Below are 22,719 nucleotides of genomic sequence, written 5' to 3' on the forward strand. Positions count from 1 at the left end.
TTAGTGTGAAATTCTTATATGTTAAAGAGAATCATCTCCTTGGACACAAAACAATATCCTTGTGAACACGACATTTCTGGGCACAGCACAAGGTTTATTTGTATGAACCCGTGACAGAAAATGACATCCTAATTCATAAATATAATTGTTTGCATGGCATCCTTTGCTCCGTAGGACAGGATAACTCTAGGCTGACTGTTATATTTGTGTAGTAATAACACTCCTGTGCAATGCCCAGCTGACTTTGCAGCACTACCTCTAGATTCTGCAGCACTCTGATGGAAATAGCAGTAGCACCAGATAATTTTTTTAATGGAGGCTTTTGCTGAGTAGACTATGAAAGTGACTGGGGTTCCTAGGTGCTACAATACTACTACTAATAATAATAATAATTAATACAATCAGTCCACTAACTCTAGAGCTATTTATTTCACTATTCAATTTATTTTACAGTAGCCTTGCAATTTCATTTTTCAATATGGCACCAATTGTCATTTTTAGGTTTCAGAGTTAACAATCCATTAAGATGCATGGTGTAGTTCACATTGTTCAGCTATCATTTCAGCCTGTTTGGAGACTCAAGGCATTACTCCATTGATTTATGCTCAGTTGATGTTTTCAAGCTTTTCTCCGCAACCATTAGGGCTAGAAACACATTTTAAAAAAAGAAAGCTGAGATTCTCACACAAATTCTGCAGCAAGGGGTGAATTCCACAGAGCCAGAGAGTACAAATGGCCCTGCCCCTATGTACTGTATGGAAGATCAGCATTGTACTAGACATAAGATTTGTACAAATAAAAGGACAGCATTGGGCAGTTTTCTTTTTCTTCTATGACTCAGTAATATCCCAGTAATTGAGCAGTGCAGTCTGGAACAAAGACTTGATAGCACACTGTCATGGCTTCCTATAGATGCAAAAAGGAACATACTTTCATATGGAGGAGCTGAGAAATGGGATAGAAAGGGGTCCTAATGGCATGGAAGGATATGGATTGTGAGGTATTTATACACATTTCTAAAGCTGCAGCCTGAGCAGAGGCAAGGAACTCAGAAAGTCAGCCATGCCTAGTCTTCCTGCTACTTGGTGTACATCCCACACACACGGTAAAAGAGAGCAGGAGTCTTGATTCCCATCAAAACTTCTGACAAAGGGCCCTCACCTCTCTCTGAGGTGGCCCACCCATCTGGAACACTGAGCCAAAGAGCTCAGCAGGTGTCCCCTCTCCTGTTCAGTGTGTATCTTGAGCTAGAGCTACTGGGGGAGAGTCTGGGTTCTGATGTAGCTGTGGTATTTTTAAACACAGGAAATGGCATGTGCTCACAGTGTCTCCAGATTCTTATTAGAGTCATAAGATCAAAAGAAGATGGTCATTGATAGTTCTGCTCCACCAGGCTCTGCCACTGATGCTCCCAAGATAAATTTCACCCAGATCCCTGGCTCATCGCGGGAGTTCAACCCTTTTCATAGAATCATAGAAGATCAGGGTTGGAAGGGACCTCAGGAGGTCATCTAGTCCAACCCCTGCTCAAAGCAGAACCAATTCCCAACTAAATCAGCGGAGCTTTCCTAGGAGCTACTTCCACTATGAAGCCGCCACTGCCCTTTCCAGTGTGGAGGCACCCTCGTATAGAAACATTCCTCATCATGCTTTTCTGGCCCTTATTAAATATGAAAGGCAATCTGCTGCAGCCCCAAAGTGGCTGTTTTGTGTATCATTGCTGCAGGCTGCCTCTCTTTTCCCATCAGCTAGTAAGTATTCTTAGTGCCTATTATGGACACTAGTGTCAAGCCGCTCTGAAGGGTCTCTTAGTTACTGGGCTATTCTGGTACATTTATTTGGATGAGAGTTTGGTTGCAACTCAACCAAGCAAGGCTCAGGTGATGCTCATGGAGGCGGGGATGTTGATTATTCAGGCTGTACAGTTGGCACTGGGGAGACACATGCAGAGAGAGGGGCTCACTGTAGATTGTTCTTTCAGCAGATAGCCCTGTGCTGAGATGGTGGCTGAGTGATGGTTGCTCTCAAAGCCATATCTAAGCAATTCTCCAGTCATATCAAGCCTAGAGTCCTGCTACTCTAATGCATTCCCAGTTGGGCTTCCTTTGAAAGTGACTAGAGGCTGTAGCCCTCACTGGTTGTAACTATGCAATTATTTTTTTCTTTTAGGTGGGGCTGAAGGAGTCTGCCGTGCCTGCAATCTCACTGCACTGGCTGCTGAGATGCTGAAATCTCCATATCAGTATAGGAACTCATAGACTTGAAGGTCAGAGGGGACCATCATGGTCATCTAGTCTGACCTCCTGCACATTGCAGGCCACAGAATCTCACCCACCCACTCCTGGAATAGACTCCTAACCTGTGGCTGAATTACTGAAGTCCTGAATTCATGGTTTAAAGACTTCAAGTTGCAGACAATTCACCATTTACACTAGTTTAAGTCTGCAAGTGACCCAGGCCCCAGGCTGCAGAGGAAGGTGAAAACCCCCTCTGCCAACCTGACACAGGGAAAATCCTTCCCAAAATATGGTGATGTTGTGGAAAATTGACCACACCGTTGATTTTAGATCAGACAGCCCAAGGCTCTTTTATTGATTACAAGTGTGCACACAGGGAGAAACAGCGGTTCCCTACGCAGAGGGTTGGCTGTTCTACATATTACAAATTTTACCAAGCTTATAAAGGTTAAAACCACAAAACGTAGCACGCTGCTTATACATGTTATTTGCCTTATTTGGAATATAATGTTGATGATAAGCAAGCTGACCAATTAATTCTCCATCTATGGCCTCTCCTGTTATTGTCTTTGCCAGTCAAGTCTGTGGTTTGACCGTTCTAGCACCTTTTCTGTAGTCCTGACAGCAGGCTCAGCTGTTGTAACTTAACAGATATTCTGGTTCCCCTTTATCCAATTCTAGTTCCCCTTTTGGGGCCCTGACCACATCTTTCTGCCTCAGCACACCCTTTGTACAGAAAAACAAGTTTAGCAAAAGTTAAAACTCTTGCTCTTAGCTATCGGCTTTTGGGCCTACTCTTACTGTATTCTCAGCAAAAAGCCTGGGGCCTTGCGTAAGGTAGGGTCAAGGGAGGGGTTTCCCTATCAGCGATGAGTTAGATCCTGAGCACGTGGACAAGACTCGCCAGGCAGATACCTGGACAATCATTCTCCGTAGTAACTCAGAGCCTTTCCAGCTAGTGTCCCATCTCCAGCCGTTGTGGATTTCTGCTACTAGCAGTGCTGCTGGATCTAAGCTAAAACAATATCAGCAATTTTCTCTCATCTTATGTCTCTGCCCAGCAACTAAAGGCAGCCAAGGTGGGCTCTTTATCAGTCCTCTCCTTCAGTTGGGACTGAGTTTGTAGGCAGAGCTCCCCATGGTTGTGTTTGGAAGGGGAGCAGCAGCACCTTAGAATAAAGGTTTCCGCTTTTTCTTGCAGCTGCTGCTGCTACTGCAAGTCGCCAGTGGACTTCTGCTGTGTTTGGGTTACAGGTGTCACTAAAAAGCCACCCTTATCCCAATCACTTCAACTTCCTGACACTCCTGTGATCATCCTGCCAGTACTTACCAGGCATCCAGCAAACTAGCCCACTGGCACTTGCCAATACCTGCTGTATGCCTGCTTCTGGCAGTGAGATACCTCTGGCTCGGTCAGCACAGCAACTCCATACATACCAGGGACCTTCCAGCCCAGGTGCAATTCTGAGTTCTGTTGCCAATATGTCTTGGCAGGTCTGCTTGAGCAAAACTCTCAGGGTAGATGCCAGTATATTTCCAGACACAGTTTCTTCTGGTGGTGCCTCCTATTTTACTGCCCCCATACTATAATAAGAGCAGGACACTGTGCCTTGGCCATTCCTTGCATGCTAGTTCCAAATGGACTTATAAAACTGTTCAGATGCATTCTCCCTGGATTACCTCCCTCATATCATCACAGCCACAGACTTGCTCCCAGTCTTAAACACAACAAAAGACGTTCCAACAGCATGGGGAGCTGTCCTGTAGGCACCACACTTACCTTCTTCAGTTAAGAAAAGATGCTACTGCTAATCGCTAACATCTTCCTGAAGGAAAGTCACAAGTGGCTTTTATGGAGGGTTATTGTAACACTGCCACTGATCTAAGTCAGGCCAGTGAAATACAGAGCAACTTCATTCAAGTCAGTGGCACTGCTCAAGATTTGCACTGGCATTACTGGTCTTTGGGTTGCAGCAGTTCCGAGCAAAGTAGAAAATTCCTGTGGCCTCTTAAATTTACCATGGTTTTAAGGCAGATCAAACTTATGGTGGCACTTTCTCCTCTGTTTCCTTCACTTAACTGTAACCATTCACAATGACAGGATGAAGGAAAAAAGATTAAAGGTTTTCTATCTGCTTTCACCAAAGCCTAAGAACAATGGAAAACAAACAGTGGAGCTTCTACTTTCCAGAACAAACCAAGGAGCATCATGTATAATAACTATGCACTGTGTATTTCATCTTTCATCTGAAGATCACCAAGTGCTTTATAAATGTTAGTGAATTAAGACCCAAATAGCCCCTGTGAGACAGAGCATCCCTCAATTTACAGACGAGGCAATTGAGGCACAGGGAAATTAAGTTACTTGACTTAAGGTCAATAAAGGAATGTGGCAGAATCCAGAAAAGAACTCCTAGGGCTTGGCTACAATACAGCACTGTAGCTATGCTGAGTAGCATAGATGCTTTCTACAGTGATGGAAGAAGTTTTTCTGTCACTGTAGGTCAGGAGTGCCCAACCTACAGGGCTGTCTGTACCTGGTCCACCAGAGCATTTCAGAAGGCCTGCGGCCTGCTTCAACAAAATATACTAATGGCCAATTCATTAGCATTTTATCATGTTTACATCATTTTAGTTTACACAAGTGTGTAAATAGAGAATACCGTACATAGAAACAACCTATCTAAATGTATACAAAACAAGCTGACCTTAAAATATAAATCAATACAGGTGACTTTACATCTTATTACAATATGTAGAATCTGTTTGGCCCACCCAAGGTTGAGCCTCCTGTGTAATAAGGCTGAACACACGAGTGTAGGTAATCCACCTCTCTGAGCAGTGCTAGCAAGGTTGACAGAAGCATTCTTTTGTGACTCCTAGCCACCAGAAGTAGCTTCAGACCTCTGAGCAACATAGCCAGGGCAAGCTGAATTTGAAGTGTAGCCCAAACATCAGTCTCCCAGCTCCAAGACTCATGCCTTAGTTCCAAAACAATCATCCTTCTCACATATGTATATATGCAGATAAAAATGAAACCAACATTAAATATATTAAAACTAGACAATTGTTAACAGTATCTAAACTATGGGGAAAATGAATAGATCCTAATTTCTTCCACACTGGCAGTGGGTGGGATTTTTCCAAAATTCCTAAGTGACTTAAGAGTACAAATCCCATAGAAAGTTTATGGCACTTGTTTACCTAAAAGCCCCTAAGTGATGTGAACATCCTATGTTGTAGTGCTGGGTACCGGTTCTTCTAGTCCTTACTCTCCTGGAACACCTTCCCATCTGCTCTTATGTTTGGGAGAGTACTGGACATTAGAACTCCACATAACCTTCCAAGAAGCTCTTAAAACACCAATCTACAAAACCCCTTCAAGCAGCAGGTCAAAACACTGTCTAATTTGCCTTGTATTTCCATCCAACAGAATCCCTACATGCATCTAGGATTGGCAACCCTCGAAGTCATTCCTCCAAGTGTTCGGGTCTGTACGTCATCCTTCCATTCCAAACATCACAAGGTAGGCTGTGTGGGTGGCTGAACAAGTGCCCTCTTCACCTGAAGTTCACATTCATAGGGTCAATATTAACAGTGGCAGGAGAGGATGCAACGGGATGCATCTGCAAAGAATGATCATGCCCCAACCAAGCAACTATACACCAGAGCCTAGAAGTGCATTATTGACACAGAGTGTCTTTGATGACTTCAGGAGAAGGTGGGGAGGAGGGAAAAGCGGCTGCTTTTAATATGGTGGAAGTTTGGGTAGAGGTATCTTTCTGGGTGAGTGATCAGTCTGTCTTTAGCTATGTTCATGTAACCCACACACCTCCCAGGTGTGGTGCTCTGTCCCATCTAGTGGCACGAGACCACTTAGAGAGAGATTAATGAGTCTGCTCTACAGCCTTACCTAAGGGCCATGTGGCTTTTAGCTTATGCAATAGAGGCTCATGCATTTAACTCCAGAGGTCCAGTTCTATCCCACCACCGATGACCGGGGTCTGTCCATGTTACATGTCATAAGTCAATGCGATCTGGAGAAAAAATAGGGACTTTGATTTAATATTTTCAGTATCAATCCAGTTCCCTTTGCATTTCAAAATTCACATTTTTCTCCTGCTCCTGAGTGCCGAGGGGATATTGCTGCAGTCTATTTGGGAGTTAACGAATATTAGGGGAAGGGGGAGGAAATGGAATGTGACTGAATAGCATGATCTCCTCCTCAAAGCTGCAGATTTATAGGCACAAGAGCATCAAGACTGTAAGAAATTATTTCCTTTCTGTGAACTTTGATTCAATTCTCACTGGATAACACAGTGAACAGCAGCAAAAATCCCTCATTCAACCATAACAGTCTACTCAAAGTCAGGACAAGAAACCAGAGAGAGGCCAAGACGAGAGCGATCGTTATCGTACAGTAATAGGCTACTTTCCACTCCAGGCTTCTACTGACCTTTCTAAATCTCTTTCTCGTGGATGTACTGAAGGAACTTCAGGACCAAATCAATTAGTTTACTCCCAGCAAACCAGATTGAACCAGAATTCTTATTGCTGATGTTTAAAGCCACTCACCAGCGGAATTCCTAATGACCCCTTGCTGTTTGCAGCATTTAGAACAAAGCAGAGCTGATTAAATAACTTCTCCTTTGATAGTGCTGTTCACATGTTAGCCTTGCTGGAAACTTGGCTCAATACAATCTCTGATGATGAACTGCAGCATGTGGAAGATCTCTGGCTTGAGGTTTTCTGGTTTACAGTACAGCTGTCAGGGAAGTTAACTGGATAATGTACATTATCGAGCAATCTGGAGATTTCAGTGCATCTACAGGAAGTTGTATGCACTGCTCTCATTTAGCCATCCTCAGATCTACATGCAAAACTCCTGTGAGCCTCAAACAACAATTGTTCCTGGCAGGAACTATATAAAGCAGATCATCCTGTTACCGAGATGGGACAGAACTGGATAGCCTGTGCTATTCTTTATAGATTCTTATACCATACTCATCACCATAGTATCTGAGCACCTGCCCGCTGCTCGGTCTGTTATGGTTATTTATGTAGTACTAACAGTGTATGCACAAGACACCAAAGAAATCAGCCTCCTGGTTCCAGGGAGTATAAACTCTAAATAGGAATGTAAAGTGTAAGAGATGAATTCTGCCATCTTGAATTGAGCCAAATTCCCATTGAAATCAATGGGGAGAATCCAGTACAGCTGTCCAATGGGAACCTTCTGAGGTGTAAATGACCATAGCGCACATTTCCAGTACGACCACCACGCCTGGGGTGGGGGTGATACAGTGGTAGCAACATTTTATTGTGTTGAGGGGGAGGCGTTGTACCTCATCAGATGTTGTTGGAACAAGCACTCTGCATATCATAAAATACAGTATTTATTTCTAACCCCATAAAATTACTTCACAATTATTTAGTGCTAAAAGTTCTTTTCCCACCCCGTGGGACTGAACAAACATGAATTAATCAGCATGAGGGACATTAAAGTGACTTGGCCAGGGCCCAGAAGAGTCCGTGTCAGGCCTGGGATTAGAAATTGAAGTCCCAGCCAAATTGCTCGAGACCAAATTGCTCTTTAAGGCCTTGATCCTACCCCTCTTGAAGCCAATGGTAGCTTAGCCACCGCCTTCCATGGGAGGAAGGAAACACGGACTTTCATTTGCTATGTTTGGCAAACGTCTCAATTTCATCGGTTATGGGCAGGATGGGAATGCTGACTGTCGTATATAATACAAAACAGTTCTACTACTTTGGGTGATCTCGTAAAATGAAAGTTATCTCCATTGTACATCAGGGCTACAGTACTCCTTGTGCAGCTGTGGGCAGGAGCATTGATTCATGATAGGATTAATCCAGAGACCAATGAGGTGCCTGTTTGACTTGCCACAGCATTAATCCAGCTTCTCCCGCATCACTGATGGTATCATTCGGACTCCCAGCTACTGTGGTCACAGCAGCACAACAGGGTGAGAGAGAGAGAGAGAGAGAGAGAGGATCAGCGAACAAACAGAGCAGCCTTAGCCAGCTGATCTCTAGCGATTTCATTGTGATTTAGACGTTTCATTCCTGGCAGGGCTTGTCATGGCAACACTTTTGTTCCTTTGTTTCCACAGGAAGTTTTTGATTCCCAGTCACCAGTAGTTAGTTTTGCAAGGGAGGAAAATGAGTCATCAAGTTTCCTGTTGGTCTGAGGAGATATGCATAGAAACTGCACTGGAAGAATTCTGCGTGGCTAGCAGACCTTCTGTCAGTGACAGCAGCTAGAGAGGATGGAATGCTCAGAGGGGAAATGGAGTATGCAGGAGTGGCGCCAGGGTTTTTGGGCCCCTAGGCGGGGGTCTTTCCGCGCTCCCGGTCGTTGGCGGCAATTCTGCGGCATCGGAGGGGTCCTTCTGCGCTCCCGGTTTTGAGGCACTTCGGCGGCGGGTCTCGGAGCGAGTGAAGGACCCGCCACAGAATTGCCGCTGCCGACCCAGAGCGTGGAAGGATCCCCCCGCCGCCGAATTGCTGCCGAGGTCAGCAAAATGCCGCCCTCCCAAATCCTGGCGCCCTAGACGACCGCCTAGGTCACCTAAATGGAAGCGTCGGCCCTGGGAGTATGCAGAGTCCTTGGTTTGCTATGGACGTTAATTCATTGCCCAAATCTTTATCAGCTGACCACAGAAAATACTCCGTCGTGCTTTCACTAGAGAGAGGACACAAAGGCCAGTAGCTTGACAGTTGGAGTCTCTTCGTAGCTCCCATAAGCACGTGTATTTTCAAAGACTTATCAAACATTTTCTCTGCTCTGAATATGCTAAGTGGGTTCATTTTTTTAAACGATAGAACTAAAAGAGGAAAATGAACTGTTACTCTGTGAGAAAATAATCCCCATCTTCCCCACATACAGTTTCCACAGGATTATGCCTAAATTCAGAAAAATTCAGCCCTGCTATACAAAATGCACTTTTTGTGTGTGTGTTAACAAAACAACAAGGACATGAAATCCATCCCACCCTACCAAATTAATAGACTCAGCGGTGTCAAGGGAATGGGAGAACTGACTCCCACGGTGAGTTACCCTACTTACTTTGTACCACAGAGCCAGGGATGGTCAAGATGATTTATTAGGTCTTTTCCATCTCTAATTTCTCTGATTTTCTGACTACATTTGGAGGATTTCTTCTAAGGGGGACACAGCGAGCGAAAGGAAATACCATTCCACAGGTTTAACTTTAATATCCACAATGTGCATCCCGATCATGCACGAACAAATGGAAAATTAACATTAGAGAGTGGTTTGTGAGTGCCCCATATGACTCTCTTCCTATGCTATGTAAGTGAGAAACCACTTGGGACCAGCTCCAGCACATAAACAGGGAATATCAATTAGAGCAGGGCAGAAAGTCCAATTCTGAACTGCCCAGCTGTCCTCCTGACTCTGCTGTTCCTGCTCCCTGGGCAGTTGTTTCCTCTTACTCAATCTGCAGGAACAGCTTGCCGGTTAAAATCGTTCCCCAGAAAATGGATTCTTTCACCTGTAGCTGTCATGGAGTTTTGTCTCTGCTCCCCTTTCCAGTTTAAGGCCCCTTAGTTATCTTATCGTTGCCTGCACTGAGGAGATCCTGGCAGATAAAACCTTCTTCACGTTTTAAATCTCTCTCTTTCTGGCTGGTTGCCATCCTAACTCACAGCCCCCTGACACCAATAAAAGTCACAATTTGTACTCGTTTTAAATGTCCTTCCACCTGTGCTTCCTCAGTGGAAGGTGATAGCTCTTTCTACACACAGTGCTTGGTGCCAAGGTGATAAATACCTCTGTAGACATTTATCACCAGTTGTATCACTGGAAATGCTTCCCCAGAACTCTAGCTAGGTCCAGGAATTCTTCATCTCCCTAATCACTCTGACACTGCAAGGCAACGCGATCATTTATAACAGCTGAACATGTGTATGTAATATAAAAGGGCAATGATTTCATTTAAATGTCAGTGTTTCAGCATGTTGTCTTTTACTGAACATTATTTAAGGTCATGCCATGGTATGAGCCATCAAGATGGGATAAAATCATCCCAGACATTAGATTTTCTTTTTTTTAGTCAGACAAATGAAAAAATATTAACTGATAACATTTTGTAAACAAAGATGAAAATTGTACATCCATTCTCCAGCCTTCTCTTTTGGTAAGTGTGTGCACCTTTGTACATTAATAGACAAAAATGAAACAAGAAATTAATTTCATTTAATTTCAGCTGCTACAAATGTGTCAAATGAACAATGGCAGAGCCTGTTTTGATATTGGGCCATGCTTCCCCACCCTACCCAACTAATGCATCCCAGGAATGCATTTTTGCTGAATTCTTGACCCCACTGAAGTCATTGGAAGTTCTGCGATTGATTTCAGTGGGGCGAGGATTTCACCCCTTGAGTTTTGGATTAAGCTCCTGCTATGCATGGGGATGTTACATATGAGTTTATGCTGGATATTGGTCTAATCCAACTCCTGTTGAAGTAAACAGAGAAACTACTGTGGGAGCCGGACTATGCCCTAGTTATGGGTCTGAGCCAAAGAGCATTGATGTCAACAGGAATCTTTACAGTGACTTCTACCAGCTTTAGCTCAGGCCCCTATGTGATAGTCAAAGAGCCTCTGAAAGGATGGCTTGTTTGATTACTTGTAGGCGGTGTGACGAGAACATGCAGAAAGCTCATTTTCTATGCATCCTTAATTTATTTTTAAAATTATTTCTATGACTATAATATGCCTCGTAACAAATAGAAGTATACCACTAGGTTAGACAGAAAAAGGTGTTCTCTTTGCAGTGGCATAAAGTGATTATTTTAGAGCAGGGGTAGGCAACCTATGGCACAGGTGCCGAAGGCGGCACACAAGCTAATTTTCAGTGGCACTCTCACTGCTCGGGTCCTGGCCACCGGTCCAGGGACCTCTGCATTTTAGTTTAATTTTAAATTAACTTCTTAAACATTTTAAAAACCTTATTTACTTTACATACAACAATAGTTTAGTTATATATTATAGACTTATAGAAAGAGACCTTCTAAAAACATTAAAATGTATTACTGGCACATGAAACCTTAAATCAGAGTGAATAAATGAAGACTCGGCACACCAATTCTGAAAGGTTGCCGACCCCTATTTTAGAGGTTTCAGGTTGGCATTTCCATGATCTTTAATACAAGTGCAACTGCATGCATTCCTAGCACAATAGGTATGTAACATACGTCTAAACATGTCCACAAGGTGGCACTCTGTCTCCACAGTTGATGCACCATCCAAGAGTATAGTTGAGCAGCTATTGCAGTAATTGGTGCAGTTAAAGGAAAGATATAAAATTATAAGTGTAGAGGATAATTCTTTTACTAGGAATTTGCAGAAGAAAATGGGATGGTATTTGCATGATGGTGGAGAAACCTGAGCAGTCTTCATGAAATCCATTGCGCAGCATTTTGATAACAGAAAATATTGCAATATCAGCAAGATGTAACTTTGCTTTGATCAGGGAAACCGACAAGAAAACTGGATTTTTTTTTTATACACACTATGGCCCTGATTCAGCAAAATACTTAAGCACCTTGAGTCCATCTGTATTCAGGAAACTGCTTAAACTTGTGTTAAAGTCCCATTGGCTTCAATAAGATTAAGCACATGGAGGCTACTGTTAAGCATAGCTGTAAGTGCTCTATCTGAATGGGGATGCTTTCCTGGTTCATGGCCTATAAGAAAGTCATGTAACCTATCACAGCAGCACACAGTTTATATCTTTTTTGGTGTAAACATCTCCAAGCAGTTAAAAGGAATCGCAACACAAATATTAATTGTAGAGAAGCAAAAAGTAGTTGGTGCTTTACAAAGGAAATGAAGATGGAATCGCAGCCCAACACAGCCAGATCCTGCAGACCCTATTTCAGCTGAGCATTCCTTGCTCGTGGACTTCTATAGATCCACTCAGGAGAGAGAGAGTTTTCGGGGCCTACGTTAAGGAGGATAAACAGCTGGAGATAACATACAGGGAGAGGCTGCTGGAAGAGCAGGCAAGGGGAAGATAAAACCATGAGGTTGCTAAGATGTGTCACACCGATTACTTAATCACAGCAAATAGTAGACCAAGATGACTAGTAATTTTGGGTGCCCAACTTAGACTCCTTAAAAGGGGCCTGATTTTCAGTTAGTGCTGACTACCCACCCACTGAATATCCAAGCTCTTTAAGGTGTCTCAGATTAGGCAGCCAAGACCCCCAAACTCATAACATTTGGAAATCCTGACCTAAATCTATATAAAAATATGGAAACTAGAGAAAGGAACAAGAGCTGGAGTCCATCAAGGCTCAGCACTACCCTGCCCTTACTCTTTTGCATGGATGCTTGATGTGCTTGTAGAAAACACCCAGCGTGTGGCACCCTGGTGCATGCTTTTTGCAGATAACATAGTGCTCATGGGGGTGAGCCAAGAGGAAGTGGATGAAGATTTAGAGAGATGGATGTGCGTACTTATAAGAAATGGGATGAAAATCAGCAGAAATAAAACAGAGCATATGTAAATCTGATGGTACACTGCAGGAAGACATCAAGACTGAGTCTGCGATGGCCATCCACTACCAACAGTACAGTTCAGGTGTCTAGGTTCACTGGTACAGGATAATGGTGAACTCAGTGACAAACTTATACATAGAACAGTAAAGGCCTGGACTAAATGGAGAGACATGAGTGGTGTGAGCTGCAATAGGAGAATGCCTGTCACATTGAAAAGTAAGATGCAGAAGAGGGAAATTAGGCCTGCACTTTTGTATGGCTCTGAATGCTGGGTACCAAGGAAGAGACAAGAGCAGATCTTGAATACAATGGAAATGAGAATGTAAAGATGGATGCTTGGAGTTCACAAGGGTGGACCATGTTCACAGCGAATGAATTAGGGGAAGTACAACAGTGCTACCAGTGGAAGAAAAGCTGATGGAATCCAGGCTCAATTCCAGTTTATGTCTTATGTTCCTAAAGCTCACACTTGAAGGTTTCAGACACCACTGGTGGGGATCAGGAAGTGATTTTTTACTCCCAGTGTATTCTGGGAGGGTTTTTTGTTACCATCTCCTTCTGAAATGTCAAGGATGACAGTGGCTGGAGATGGGACATTGGATGGGGTGGGCCAGAGCTCAAGGTGGTACCAAGCAACCTCTCTCTGAGATGCTTCGCTGTCTGGTTCTTGCTCACATGCTCAGGATCTAACTGATTGCCATATGTGGAGTTGGAAAGAAATTTTCCCTGGTCAGCTTGACCATGAACCTGGGGCTGGGAGGAGGGGAAGGTTGCCTTCCTCTACTGTGTGTGGTGTAGGTCACTTGGATTGGTTTTCTGGGTGTATCTCACTTAATCATTTCCCTTGGCTGTCATACTTTTGTCCCATTTTCATTTGGGGGTTTAGTGTGTGGCTCCTGAGTAATTCTTGGTGGTCTGTGTTACATAGGTGGTCAGGTTAGATGACCTAGTGGTCCCTTTTGGCTTTAAATTCAATGACTCAATGTTGAGATGGTTTAGGCATCTGAAAAGAAAATCAGAAGTATAGAAAACAGGTTATTCCACTTAGAAGTGGAGGGTAAAAGGAGGGTTGGAAGACCCAAAACTAGATGGATGGATGGATGGATGTCATACAAAAGGATCTGAGTAGCTGCAGAGTTTCTGAGGAACTGCTTGAAGACAGGCTGGAATGGAGAAGGTCTCAAAGTGCCAAGACCAGAAGAAGAAAACCGAAAGGAACAAAGTAAGAACGCTCTATAAAACAGAATATAAATTAGGTAACCTTGACTTTTTTTAGATTTGGGGGGGTGAGACTAGTAAGGCTGGGGATAGGTTTTGTTTTGGGTTTTTGGAGAGGGAGTGGGATTAAATTGGATTTTATTAGGGGCTAATCAGTTCAGACAAGTGTGTAGAAGCCTTGCCACTGAGACAAATCAAACCCTGAAGTGGTACAGACAGATTAAAAGCCAATTCTGTCTGGAAATAACTGGAGAGATATTATTTCCTGGTTCCCGTGAGAACATGAGCAGGGATACACTGTACCAGTTGTTGTCAGTTTCAGCTATTCAACAGAAGACTCATGAGTACCAAATTACAATAATCTTTCCTGGAAGGACCAGAAAACTTGTACTCTGATAGCAGCTGACCCCAATTGACTAGAATGGCCTGTTTTGCAATCCTTTGGCTCTCTTTATTAGCCTACAGGTGGGAAATGGGCAATCCAATATGTTAAAGGCTGTCGTGTCTACATAAATTCTTTGCACTTCCATGAGACAATACAGTTTTGTGCTTATATGGTTTGATGTATTTATTTCTTGTTCATGTATGTTATTTATTTTGAACCTCTTAGAATAAATATTTTGGGGTGGTCAGGGGCAGTGAGATATCCTATGTACTAAGCCAGAGTAGCAAAAGGGCTAGTAAGAAAATCTCCCATCAGGCCACAGAGCACAGCACCACTTTTCTGCAGGTGGTGCTGGTACCTTAGTGTTGAAGTAGCCTCTGCTTCTGGGTGTTGGACCCAGATAATAACAGATCCAGCCACCTGACCTTTCCCTAAGTCACACTCCGAGCTGGCCAGGAAATGTATTTTGGTCTTGTGGGAAATTTTCAACAAAAAAGTTTTCCATTGACAGTTATTCTTCAAAAATTGTTAGGCTTTTATTTAAAAAAATGGGAATTGAAAAAAAAACCCAGTTACTCACCTTCTCGTAACTTGTTCTTTGAGATGTGTTGTTCATATCCATTCCAATCAGGTGTGTGCATGCACCCATTCACAGTAGCTGGAAGATTTTTTCCCTAGCAGCAACTGTAGGGTCGGTCTGGGCACCCCCTGGAGTCATTCCTTCACGGTGCCCATTATAGAGCCCTGCTGACCCCACACCACCTCAGTTCCTTCTTGCTGGCTACTCCGACAGAGGGGTGGGAGAGTAAGTATTGGAATGGATAGGAAAAAACACATCTCGAAGAATAATAGTTTCGAGAAAGTGAGTAACCTTTTTTTCTACTTTGAGTGCTTGTTCATGTCCATTCCAATCAGGTCACTTACAAGCCCAAGCTCAGGAGGCAGGGTCGGGGTTGTCCACTGATTGGAGCACTGCTCGTCTGAAGGCCACATTGTCTCTGGCCTGCTGGGTGATCCCACAGTGCGTGGTGAAAGTGTCGATGGAGGACCATGTCAGTGCTCTGTAGATTTCCTGTGTGGGAACCTGAGCCAGGAATGCTGTTGACAAAGCCTGTGCCCTGGTGGAGTGTGTAGTGATTGGGGGTGCAGGAACCCCGCTAGAGTGTAGCACTCACAGCTGCAGGACGTGATCCATGATGAAATGTGTTGTGACGACACGGGTAGGCCTTTCATTCTGTCCGCCATGAAAACCTGGACCGATTTTCTGAACGGCTTCATTCTCTTCATGTAGAAAGCTAGCGCCCTGTGGACATCCAATTAGTGGAATCTCTGCTCCCTGCTGCTAGAATACCAGGAGAAAGATGTCCTGGTTAATGTGAAACTGCGACATCATCTTCAGTAGGAAAGCAGGCTGAGGTCTGAGCTGAACCTTGTCTTTATATAACATGGTATAAGGGGACTCTCAGGTTAGGGCCTTGAGTTCAGACGCCCTCCTGGCCGAGGTTATCGCCACCAGGAACGCCACCTTGTAAGAGAGGTACAGTGGGGAGCATGTTGCCAAGGAATCAAAAAGTGGTCTCATGAGTCTAGAAAAGACCAGGTTGGGGTCCCAGACTAGGACAGGCTGATGGACATCAGGATCTAGCCTGTTGAGCCTAAGAACCGGCTGATATTCGGGTTAGCAAACACATAGCGGCCCTCCTCTCCTGGGTGGAAGGCCAAGATGTTGGCTAAGTACACCCTTGTTGATGACAACGAAAGCCCCTGCTACTTCACGTGGAGGAGGTAGTCCAGAATAAACAGCACTGATGCTAATGTCAGGGATGAATGGCGCTGCACTGACCAGATTGAAAATCTCTTCCACTTGGCAAGATATAACAAATATATTTGGGCATAAGTTTTCATGGGCTAAAACCCACTTCACCAGATGCATGGAGTGAAAAATACAGTAGGCAGGTATATATATTACAGCACATGAAAAGATGGGAGTCACCTTACCAAGTGGGAGGTCAGTGCTAATGAGGCCAATTCAATTAGGGTGGATGTAGCCTATTCCTAACAGTTGACAAGAAGGGGTGAATATTAACAGAGGGGCATTGCTGGCACATGATGGCATATATCACACTGGTAGATGTGCACTTGCACACCAATGTGATATATGCCATCAAATGTGCACCTGCACACCAATGTGATAAATGCCATCGCGTGCCATCGATGCCTCTCTGCCATGTACATTGGCCAAACTGGACAATCTCTATGCAAAAGAATAAATGGACACAAATCAGACATCAAGAATTGTAACATTCAAAAACCAGTAGGAGAAGACTTCAGTCTCCCTGGACACTCAAAACAGAATTAAAAGTGGCCATTCTTCAACCAAAAAACTTGAAAAACAGACATCAATGAGAAACTGCACAACTGGAATTAATTTGCAAACTGGACACCATCAAAATGAGGCCTGAATAAAGACTGGGAGTGGCTGGGTCACTACAAAAAATAATTTCCTCTCCGTTGATATTCACCCCTTCTTGTCAACTGTTAGTAGCAGGCTACATTCACCCTGTTTGAACTGGCCTTCTTAGCACTGATCCCCCCCCACCCCCCAACTTGGTAAAATAAGTCCCCTATTTTCATGTGCTGTAATATATATACCTCTACTGTATTTTTCACTCCATGCATCTGATGAAGTGGGTTTTAGCCCATGAAAGTTTATGCTCAAATACATTTGTTAGTCTCTAAGGTGCCACAAGGCCTCCTCAATGTTTTTGCTGATACAGACTAACACAGCTACCCCTCTGAAACTTGGTATGTGGCTCTCGTAGAGGGTTTTCTGCTGCCAAGGAGGACCTGTCTAACCTGGTCTGACCAGGAGGGCTCCAACAGGTTGAACCATGGAACTTCCATGCTGTAAGATGAAGCAACTTGAGGTTTGGATGTTGAAGGCCATGGTCTTGTGTCAGAAAGTCTTGGAAGAGCAGTTGGGTGATCAGGGCTTCCACGGACATGTCTAGGACAGATGTGTACCATTGCTGATGAGGCCAGGCTGGTGCTATCAATATGACCTGAGCTCATTCCCTTCGGATCTTGAGGAGCACCTTGTGAACTAGTGGTATGGGCATAAAGGGGTAAAGGAGATGGCCTCCCCATGGAAGGAGGAATGCGTCCGTGCTGGAGCCCAGGTTGTGATTTTGGAAGGAGCAGAACTGCTGGCACTTCCTGTTGCATCACATAGCAAATAGATCTATCTGGGGAAACTCTCACCTCTGGAAGATTGAAATTGCAACATCCGAATGAAGGAACCATTTGTGGCTGTGGAACGACCTGCTAGGTGGTCCACCAGCTCGTTCTGTACCCCAGGGAGGTACGATGCTTGCAGGTGTATTGAATGTTCTAAGTCCCACAGCATGAGGGCTTCTTGGCACAAGGGAGAGGAGCGTGCACTCCCCTGTTTGTTGATATAGAACATTGCTGTAGTGTTGTCCATCAGGGCTGATACACATTGTCCCGTTAAGTGTGCATGGAAGGTCTGGCACGCTAGGTGCACCCTCTCAGCTCTGTGATGTTGATGTAGAGACCCAGGTCTGCCTGAGACCAGAGACCCTGAGTCCTGCGGTCTCCCAGATGTGCTCCCCAGCCCAAGTCTGATGCGTCCATCACTAGCGACAGAGGTGGCTGAGGACTGGTGAAGGGGACCCCTGAGTATACCTCCGGAGGGTTGAGCCACCACAGGAGGGAGTCGAGGCTCAGGCATGGCAGGGTCACTATCCTGTCCAAGCTGTACACTGACGCGAGCCACAACTGAAGGGATTGAAGCCTGAGCCTGGCATGCTGCGTCACGTAGGTACAGGCAGCCAGGTGTCCCAGAAGCTTCAGGCAGTTTCTTGCTGTGGTGGCGGGTGTCATAACCTAGTCCCAGATTTGGACCTTAGCGTCCAAAATATGGGGGTTAGCATGAAAACCTCCAAGCTTAGTTACCAGCTTGGACCTGGTAAAGCTGCCACCACCCAAAAAATTCGAGTGTTTTGGGGCACTCTGGTCCCCCCAAAAACCTTCCCTGGGGACCCCAAGACCCAAATCCCTTGAGTCTCACAACAAAGGGAAATAAACCATTTCCCTTGCCCCCTCCAGGTGTTTCCTCCCTGGGTTCCTGGAGAGATACACAGAAGCAAGCTCCGTGAATCTAAACAGAGGGATTCCACCCTCTCTATTTTCAGTCCTGGAAACAGAAGTACTTCCTTCTTCACCCAGAGGGTATGCAAAGTCAGGCTAGTAAATCTAACACACACAGATTTCCCCCTGACTTCTTCCTCCCACCAATTCCCTGGTGAGCACAGACTCAATTCCCTGGAGTTCCCCACTAAAGAAAAACTCCAACAGGTCTTTAAAAGAAAGCTTTATATAAAAAGAAAAAAAAGTACATAAAAATGGTCTCCCTGTATTAAGGTGACAAATACAGGGTCAATTGCTTAAAAGAAATATGAATAAACAGCCTTATTTAAAAATAATACAATTCAAAACACTCCAGCAACTACACACATGTAAATACAAAAAAAAACATATAAATCCCTATCTGATCTTTTGTACTTACAACTTGGAAACAGGAGATTAGAAAGGCAGGAAACAGAGATCCTCTCATAGCCGAGAGAGAGACAGATTCAAGACAAAGAACAAAGGACTCACACACAAACTTCCCTCCACCCAGATTTGAAAAAGTCTTGTTTCCTCTGGTCCTCTGGTCAGGTGTTTCAGGTTACTTCTTTCCAGGTGAAAGAGACATTAACCCTTAGCTATCTGTTTATGACACGCCCCCCAAATTGCAGACAATGGGGAAGCTCACTGGCGGCGATTTCCTCCTAGAACTTTAAAATGAACAGATTAATACAACACATGCACCTTTACATATACCACTAAGTATATAACTAACAGACTTCTACATTTTAAGAACACTTTTTAACTACTGGATTCTGGGAAACTCTCACGGGAGAGTGCATCTGCTACCTTGTTAGAAGCTTCTGAGATGTGCTGAATTTCAAAATCAAAATGTTGGAGAGCTAAACTCCAACGAAGAAGTTTCTTGTTGTTCCCCTTGGCAGTATGAAGCCACTTTAGTGCAGCATGGTCAGTTTGTAGCTGGAACCGCCGTCCCCAAACATATGGGCGTAGCTTTTCCAGGGCGTACACAATAGCATAACATTTCTTTTCACTGACTGACCAGTGACTTTCCCTCTCAGACAGTTTCTTGCTGAGAAACACGACAGGATGGAAGTTATGATCTGTTGCTTCCTGCATGAGAACTGCTCCTATACCACGCTCAGATGCATCTGTGGTTACTAGGAATGGCTTGTCAAAATCCGGGGCCCTGAGCACAGGGTCAGACATGAGTGTAGCCTTAAGCTGGGTAAAGGCCTTTTGACACTCATCAGTCCACCTAACTGCATTTGGCTGGGTCTTTTTGGTCAGGTCGGTCAGTGGGGCAGTGATTTGGCTGTAGTGTGGTACAAATTGCCTGTAGTACCCGGCCAACCCTAAGAAGGATTGGACCTGTTTCTTTGACCTTGGGACAGGCCACTTTTGGATAGCATCCACCTTGGCCTGTAGGGGGTTTATGGTTCCTCGACCCACCTGGTGCCCCAGGTAAGTCACTCTGTTTTGGCCTATTTGACACTTTTTGGCCTTAACAGTTAGTCCGGCCTGCTTGATGCGCTCAAAGACCTTTTCCAGGTGTAGTAGGTGTTCGGGCCAGGAGTCTGAAAAAATGGCCACATCATTGAGGTAGGCAACTGCATATTCGCCCAGTCCTGCTAGTAGACCATCTACCAGCCTGTGGAAGGTGGCGGATGCATTTCGCAGCCAGAAAGGAAGGACATTAAATTCATACACCCCCGCATGGGTGACGAAAAACCACTTTATTTGCACGTGTATAGTGCTGGTAATTGCCTCCTAATGGGAGTGCTATTGTGTGACAAAAGACCCTTAATAGCTCCTTAATGGTTCCTTGCTTAATATGCGAGCCACAACTGCCAGAGAGAGCAGAAAAAAAATTCTCTCTGGTTCCTTTTAAAATCAAACTATCTCTGCTTAAAAGCCCCTAGCAGAGAAAAGAAAAATATAATATTTCTACTGGCTTCTGGATTCTATCTTTTCCACAAACACTGCCACTCATGTCATAACCTAGTCCCAGATTTGGACCTTAGCGTCCAAAATATGGGGGTTAGCATGAAAACCTCCAAGCTTAGTTACCAGCTTGGACCTGGTAAAGCTGCCACCACCCAAAAAATTAGAGTGTTTTGGGGCACTCTGGTCCCCCCAAAAACCTTCCCTGGGGACCCCAAGACCCAAATCCCTTGAGTCTCACAACAAAGGGAAATAAACCATTTCCCTTGCCCCCTCCAGGTGTTTCCTCCCTGGGTTCCTGGAGAGATACACAGAAGCAAGCTCCGTGAATCTAAACAGAGGGATTCCACCCTCTCTATTTTCAGTCCTGGAAACAGAAGTACTTCCCTCTTCACCCAGAGGGTATGTAAAGTCAGGCTAGTAAATCTAACACACACAGATTTCCCCCTGACTTCTTCCTCCCACCAATTCCCTGGTGAGCACAGACTCAATTCCCTGGAGTTCCCCACTAAAGAAAAACTCCAACAGGTCTTAAAAAGAAAGCTTTATAAAAAAAGAAAGAAAAAGTACATAAAAATGGTCTCTCTGTATTAAGGTGACAAATACAGGGTCAATTGCTTAAAAGAAATATGAATAAACAGCCTTATTTAAAAAGAATACAATTCAAAACACTCCAGCAACTACACACATGTAAATACAAAAAAACATATAAATCCCTATCTGATCTTTTGTACTTACAACTTGGAAACAGGAGATTAGAAAGGCAGGAAACAGAGATCCTCTCATAGCTGAGAGAGAGACAGATTCAAGACAAAGAACAAAGGACTCACACACAAACTTCCCTCCACCCAGATTTGAAAAAGTCTTGTTTCCTGATTGGTCCTCTGGTCAGGTGTTTCAGGTTATTTCTTTCCAGGTGAAAGAGACATTAACCCTTAGCTATCTGTTTATGACAGCGGGAAACTGCCTGAGCCTTCAAATGATGTCAGTCAAGGCCTGAAACCTCGCTTGCGGCAGGTGTGCCCTGGCCGGGGTCGAGTCCAGTACTGCCCTTATAAATTCTATCCTCTGGACGAGGGACAGAGTCGATTTTGCTTTGTTTAGAAGGAGACCCAGGTTGTCAAAGGTTCTTCCGATGAATCTGAAATGAGCTTCCACTTGGGTCTTGGAGTGGCCCCTGAGCTTCCAGTCGTCAAGGTACAGAAATACCTGTACCCACGGCCTGCATAGAAACGCAGTGACAGCTGCCATGCATGTGGTGAAAACACAATGTGCTGCTGACAGGCCAAATGGGAGGACTCTAAATTGGTAGTGGGTGTTGTTCACCATGAACATGGGGTACTTCCTGTGGGGCTGGGTGATTGTGATATGACAGTACATGTCCTTCCAGTCGAGGGCAGCATACAAGTCTGCTGGATCCAATGAGGGGAATGATGGAGGCCAGAGAGACCATGCGGTACTTGAGTTTCTTCACAAGCTTGTTGATTTCTCGCAGGTCTAGGATGGGCCTGAGGCAATCCTGGGGCCGTTAGGCCGATAAGGAGCTGCTTGTGAGAAGAGTCCCTAAAGAGGGATGGGGAAGGGGGGTTGAAGGGCAGGAGGGCACAGAATTGGATGAGGAATCCCCTCTCTACTGTGTGGAGCATCCATCGGTCCAAGGGGTAGAAAGGGGACAGTTGGGACGAGAAGGTAAGGCAGGGTAGATCCATTGTCAGGTATGGTACACCATTCTCAACTGTGCCTTCAAAAGGTTGGCTTAGCCCCTGAAGACAGTTTGGGTTGTCCTGAGCCCTGGCCAGAGCGTTGGCGTGGCCTTCTTCTGCCCTTTTGATTCTTCCTTCTGGACCTATCTTGGCGGTTCTGCTGGCCGAACTGCTGCTGGGGCTGCAGACGGAAGTGTCTCCACTGCATTGAAGGTGTATAGAGGCCCAGGGACCTGAGAGTGGCTCTGGAATCTTTAAGGCTTTTAGCCTTTTGTCTGTCTTCTCTGAGAAGAGAATCTCACCCTCAAAGGGCAGGTCTTGGATTGTTTGCTGTACCTCATAGGGAGATTAGAAACCTGGAGCGGTGGTGAGTCCCTTCTCATGACCATTCCAGTAGCCATAACTCTGGTTGCTGCATTTGCCCGTCAAGTGCCACCTGAAGGGAGGCTCTGGAAATCAGTCTCCCTTCCTCAACCAAAGCCAAAAATTCGACGCAGGAGTCTGAAGGGAGCA

General features: G+C 44.7%; 1 long non-coding RNA gene across 2 annotated transcripts in view; it reads right to left on the bottom strand.

The window, feature by feature from the left end:
* Window positions 1–6,169: 6,169 nt before the first annotated feature.
* The window catches only part of LOC115649891, a 33,536-nt gene continuing 16,986 nt past the window's right edge, over window positions 6,170–22,719 (bottom strand). Inside the window, exon 3 of one of the 2 annotated variants that reach the window (XR_003999958.1) lies at window positions 6,170–6,274. This is a non-coding gene — a long non-coding RNA (uncharacterized LOC115649891). Of the gene's footprint in view, window positions 6,275–7,842; window positions 8,198–22,719 lie in introns of those variants that run through there. The other variant, XR_003999957.1, reaches the window with a different exon arrangement.

The sequence above is a fragment of the Gopherus evgoodei genome, chromosome 1 (assembly GCF_007399415.2).
Source record: "Gopherus evgoodei ecotype Sinaloan lineage chromosome 1, rGopEvg1_v1.p, whole genome shotgun sequence".
Lineage (NCBI taxonomy): Eukaryota > Metazoa > Chordata > Testudines > Testudinidae > Gopherus > Gopherus evgoodei.